Source organism: Oncorhynchus mykiss, chromosome 7 (genome assembly GCF_057628025.1).
Source record: "Oncorhynchus mykiss isolate SJ-2025 chromosome 7, ASM5762802v1, whole genome shotgun sequence".
In the NCBI taxonomy this organism is placed as follows: Eukaryota; Metazoa; Chordata; class Actinopteri; order Salmoniformes; family Salmonidae; genus Oncorhynchus; species Oncorhynchus mykiss.
This window is the reverse complement of record NC_143028.1, coordinates 59,374,988-59,380,987: the sequence shown is the minus strand read 5'-3', so window position 1 is coordinate 59,380,987 and position 6,000 is coordinate 59,374,988. Positions and strand designations below refer to the sequence as shown.

Sequence of the window (6,000 nt, the reverse complement as noted above, 5' to 3'; positions counted from 1 at the left end):
CCAACACTTTTAATGTTGCGTTTATATTTTTGTTCAGTATAGTACTCCCCTGTCTCCCTCCAAGTCCCATTGGAATAAATGTATTCAGTTTTCATTCAGCCACATTCATTTAATTGAATATAATCACTTAATGATTAGAATAGGCCATTTCTCCCCCTCAGGGTTCTTACTTGTCCAGCGAAACCAAAACCAGGAGATGAGAATTGAGAAGTGTTCTCAATGCTTTTATACAGACTAAAGTCTCTACATATAATGAAGGTTGCATACTGTGCTGAAACACAGGAAGTTTTCACATTTCTTATAAAATGTCTGTCAATAAATTCAGCCTTTTGGTTGATCTTGGTTAAAGTAATCAGTAGACTGACTTTACTTGTGGCTGTGTTTACCAGACCTCCATGGTCATTTTGCACTTCTGTGGGGGTTGCAACAGAAAAAAAGAATTACATTGCATCTTACAGTCCTCCATGAATAAAACTTAATTCAACATTTTAAGGGAATCGCTGATTTATTCACTCATACACTTTATATCAGTGACAACCAATAAACAGTCATGCATCCACATAGAGCTGCTAGAAATTGATGTGGATCTAATCCCTATATAACGGATCAGTGTATCACCTGTGAGCAGACTCCAGTGGTTGCCTCACACACAGAGACAATAGAATGGTTCTGGACCTGGTTTAACCAACACACAGCCAGCCAGGTCCAACTGGTCCACTTCACTATGGAGACGTAATGACCTCTGACAGACAGACAGACAAAAACACAGTCAGACAGACAGACTACAAACAAACAGACAGACAGACAGACAGACAGACAGACAGACAGACAGACAGACGAGAAACACAAAGATGTAAGTCTGAAAAACTATGTACCTATTGAGAGATAAAGCACACATATGTAAACTAGTACATACAGTACCTGCTTTTGAGTGAGACTGGATTAGTCATCCTCAGAGTGTGAGTAGGGCTGAAGACGTTCACCATGTAAAGAGTAACTACTGGGATATTATCTCAAATAATCACATTGTCCAAAGACATTCTGTATTGACCTCAATTCATCTTAGTGTAGCCTCTGTCAATAGGTTTATGGCACAGGAGATGTCCTTGAAATCAAAGTTAAAGTGTACAGAAGTAGACTTTGTTTACATTATTATTGTAAGTTTCACCTTGGGGTATGGATAGTAGGCTCCTGAGTGGTATGCCCCTCCAGTGAAATGAGGGATCCCCACATAGGGTGGGTGTGTGTGGTTGATGGACAAGTACGCTAGACGGACCCCGTGTCCAACCACCAGTAAGCAGGTTACGCCTGGAGGATCTCCTCGTGAAAGACATGACCACCAGTAAGCAGGGTACGCCTGGAGGATCTCCTCTGGAAACACATGACATAACAAGTTAACATACAGTACCAGGTGTATTGGGCCCATCTGTGTTGTATACAGACACCAGTTCTTAGTATAGATTGGGATAAGAATGTCATGTCTCTACATGGGAACTTCATTTGTGATGTCAGGCACTTTCAAGTACACCACATTCATTTACATTGCATATTATAGATTGATTATTATTTATGAGTTGTGGTATAGTACAGTGCCTTGCGAAAGTATTCGGCCCCCTTGAACTTTGCGACCTTTTGCCACATTTCAGGCTTCAAACATAAAGATATAAAACTGTATTTTTTTGTGAAGAATCAACAACAAGTGGGACACAATCATGAAGTGGAACGACATTTATTGGATATTTCAAACTTTTTTAACAAATCAAAAACTGAAAAATTGGGCGTGCAAAATTATTCAGCCCCCTTAAGTTAATACTTTGTAGCGCCACCTTTTGCTGCGATTACAGCTGTAAGTCGCTTGGGGTATGTCTCTATCAGTTTTGCACATCGAGAGACTGAAATTTTTTCCCATTCCTCCTTGCAAAACAGCTCGAGCTCAGTGAGGTTGGATGGAGAGCATTTGTGAACAGCAGTTTTCAGTTCTTTCCACAGATTCTCGATTGGATTCAGGTCTGGACTTTGACTTGGCCATTCTAACACCTGGATATGTTTATTTTTGAACCATTCCATTGTAGATTTTGCTTTATGTTTTGGATCATTGTCTTGTTGGAAGACAAATCTCCGTCCCAGTCTCAGGTCTTTTGCAGACTCCATCAGGTTTTCTTCCAGAATGGTCCTGTATTTGGCTCCATCCATCTTCCCATCAATTTTAACCATCTTCCCTGTCCTTGCTGAAGAAAAGCAGGCCCAAACCATGATGCTGCCACCACCATGTTTGACAGTGGGGATGCTGTGTTCAGGGTGATGGGCTGTGTAGCTTTTACGCCAAACATAACGTTTTGCATTGTTGCCAAAAAGTTCAATTTTGGTTTCATCTGACCAGAGCACCTTCTTCCACATGTTTGGTGTGTCTCCCAGGTGGCTTGTGGCAAACTTTAAACAACACTTTTTATGGATATCTTTAAGAAATGGCTTTCTTCTTGCCACTCTTCCATAAAGGCCAGATTTGTGCAATATACTACTGATTGTTGTCCTATGGACAGAGTCTCCCACCTCAGCTGTAGATCTCTGCAGTTCATCCAGAGGGATCATGGGCCTCTTGGCTGCATCTCTGATCAGTCTTCTCCTTGTATGAGCTGAAAGTTTAGAGGGACGGCCAGGTCTTGGTAGATTTGCAGTGGTCTGATACTCTTTCCATTTCAATATTATCGCTTGCACAGTGCTCCTTGGGATGTTTAAAGCTTGGGAAATCTATTTGTATCCAAATCCGGCTTTAAACTTCTTCACAACAGTATCTCGGACCTGCCTGGTGTGTTCCTTGTTCTTCATGATGCTCTCTGCGCTTTTAACGGACCTCTGAGACTATCACAGTGCAGGTGCATTTATACGGAGACTTGATTACACACAGGTGGATTGTATTTATCATCATTAGTCATTTAGGTCAACATTGGATCATTCAGAGATCCTCACTGAACTTCTGGAGAGAGTTTGCTGCACTGAAAGTAAAGGGGCTGAATCATTTTGCACGCCCAATTTTTCAGTTTTTGATTTGTTAAAAAAGTTTGAAATATCCAATAAATGTCGTTCCACTTCATGATTGTGTCCCACTTGTTGTTGATTCTTCACAAAAAAATACAGTTTTATATCTTTATGTTTGAAGCCTGAAATGTGGCAAAAGGTTGCAAAGTTCAAGGGGGCCGAATACTTTCGCAAGGCACTGTATATGACAAAATATATATAAGCAATGTCTATGTTGTTGTTTTGTCAGGTAGACACCAACAGGAAAGCACAAACGAGGCAGGCTAAAAATGACATGGCGACGAACAGTTGTGGCTGAGCTGGAAGAGATGGGTCTCTCATGGGATAGGGTGCAAGTTGTGGCCAAAGACAGACTCCATTGGTAGAAGATTGTTGCGGCCTATAAGTAAGTAAGCATGATTTTACTTTACAGAGGCAGCGTCTCTCTCACCCTCATATGTTCAGTCTGACAGCCCGTTGATAACAGGTCCACTGCCTGTAGTGGTGAGACGTACAGGACCGCTGTACACACCCGCCTGGTAGTAGAGATTATTCTGAAAGATGTAGATCTGCCAAAATAACAGTGCCTATGTTAGTCAATGTGAATTCAACATACACCTATTAATATACAGTAGTAGAGGATCCACTGAACCATGGGCCAAAAAATTGCATTTTTTGGGCTGCATTTGGGCCGTTGGCTGTATGTTGTGCACCCCTGCCTTAGGGCCTCACCAGTTGATTTCCACGGGGACCCCAGACAGCGTACTGAAAAGCAGATGGCTTCATATTCACGATATAGGAATATATTACCATGCTATCAATAATAATTATCCCGTCCCCTCACTGTAAATGGCATCGGAGGCTGAAAAGGATTTTGAGAACACCTGTCAAGGGCAATCAAATCAACAATAAAGGACACTACGCAGTATGTCAGTCCAAATAGTTTCCATTTATAGTTAGCATGGATAGAATGATAACTCAGTTAGTTAGCGGCTGGTGACACATATTTGATATTCTTTAAATAGAAGAGATGCATTGTGGCGTTTTCAAGTATTTAAGAGTAAAACACACATACCCTAAAGAGAAACTGTGCCAGATTTTAGATTGGGTGGAAAATGCCCTTCAGGAGCATAAGTGTTTTGATTTGTTTGGCTTAGCTTAGTCCCATCTGAATTAAAACATCCTGTTAATAGATCAAATATATTTCTTAGAGCAGAATGAAATCAGTCCATTCAACAAGGGGTGGAGGTATGGATACAAATCAGAAGTATGTTCCCAGATTTTTCTTTAAATATTCCTCAATAAATACACTGAATGTTAAATTTTAGCAACCGGATGCACGTTGTACCCCAGCAGAATATACTTCTGGTCTGGTGACACCTGAAACTTTGTGTCCTGCAGATTCTTTAAAAACAAAAAAAGATTAAAATGAAAATAAAGAACGTCAGTAGGAGTGATTATTCTTTCAAATACAAGTTGACATCTGTGGGAGACTGGGGGTATGGATATGTATGATAAAGCATATAAGCCATCCAAGCTACAAGATCCATCAGTCTGTCAATCAATCACTCTAGAGCAGGCCTTTTGTTTGTGGCATCTGTACTCACTAGGATGCTGCCATCCAGCAGAGAGACGGTTAATGTTTAACTCAGGTTGTGTTTCAGGATGTACCCTTCCCTGGTGCGAAAGGCCACCACATCATCTACAGAGAGTAGATAGAGTAGAAGCCAAGTAGTGGTGAGATAGACAGAAAAAATAGACAGAAAACAATGTTGTGGTTTATATATGAAAAGCTGGGTTAAGATTAAGCCTAGATGTGGACTTAAAAAACACTTTTGTTGAAGATTTTTTATTGAGAATTATGTTTTATCCAGTTATGGAGGTCCAGTCTTAATCTAGGTCCAGGAAAGCATCCTGATTTTCCTGAAGTAAAAGAAAATATACACTATCTTATTGAGAATCGGTCAGCATAAGAGTGTCTGCTAAACAAATAAACTGTCAAATGTAATAAGAAGCCATTGAACTTATGACAAATATACATGTATTTGATTTATGTGACTAGATTTTTTCAACCTTTTGTCAATGCCTCACATGGTTTTGTTTTGAATTGGAAACTGTTCTATTATTGAACAGGCATTGGTGGCTGCCTAGGCATTGGTGGCTGCCTAAGGCATTGGTGGCTGCCTAGGCATTGGTGGCTGCCTAAGGCTTGACATGCGTGTTTGGTAAATTAAATCTCTGACATGGAAACCTGGCTCGCTGACTGTTGAGCCTGGTCACATAGGGGTCATGAACTTTAAACCATTTTTTGTCCACGTCCTTCAGAGTGAGACGGGAGCGCTGGAACAGGAGAGACTCATCTGCAACAAAGATGGAGACCGAGAGGGGTGAGTAGCAGGAGGAAAGGGACAAATGTAGGAGGAAATGGTACAAATGTCCATAGTACTACAGTATACCACTCTGATACGGAAGCAGATTCATGCCAAACAAAACCCCAAAAAACTTTACATGAATCTGCTTCCGTACTTAGAATGCATGCCAAATGTATTGCTTTGTTTTAAGTAGTAGGCATGTTTTTGTGGGGGTATTGGGAGGGACAGTAGTCTCATCATTTTTGAACACCCAAAATGTGTCTAGCATCTGTCTCCGAGCCTAGCTTGTTTTCCTTTTACCAGAAGTGACCATGATGACAGACAGGATGACCAGTGTTATGATCATCAGGATCACCATCAACACTTTCCTAATGCCTCTCCAGTTACGTGGAGGACCACGGTAGGCCACACCATTCTGATGGAGAAAACACATATACCAGTATGCAAACTTACACACACACACACGCAGGCAAGCACGCACGCACACACACACACACACACACACACACACACACACACACACACACACACACACACACACACACACACACACACACACACACACACACACACACACACGCATGCACTCACTTATACACACACACACAAACAC

The 6,000-nt window shown here is 41.2% G+C and overlaps 1 long non-coding RNA gene across 1 annotated transcript; it reads left to right on the top strand.

Moving 5' to 3' along the window:
• The first annotated feature begins 3,263 nt into the window (after nt 1–3,263).
• LOC149982619 (uncharacterized) lies at nt 3,264–5,787 on the top strand. Its single transcript, XR_016497362.1, has 3 exons — nt 3,264–3,421; nt 5,341–5,402; nt 5,691–5,787. It is a non-coding gene; the product is annotated as an uncharacterized LOC149982619 (long non-coding RNA).
• Nucleotides 5,788–6,000: the final 213 nt, after the last annotated feature.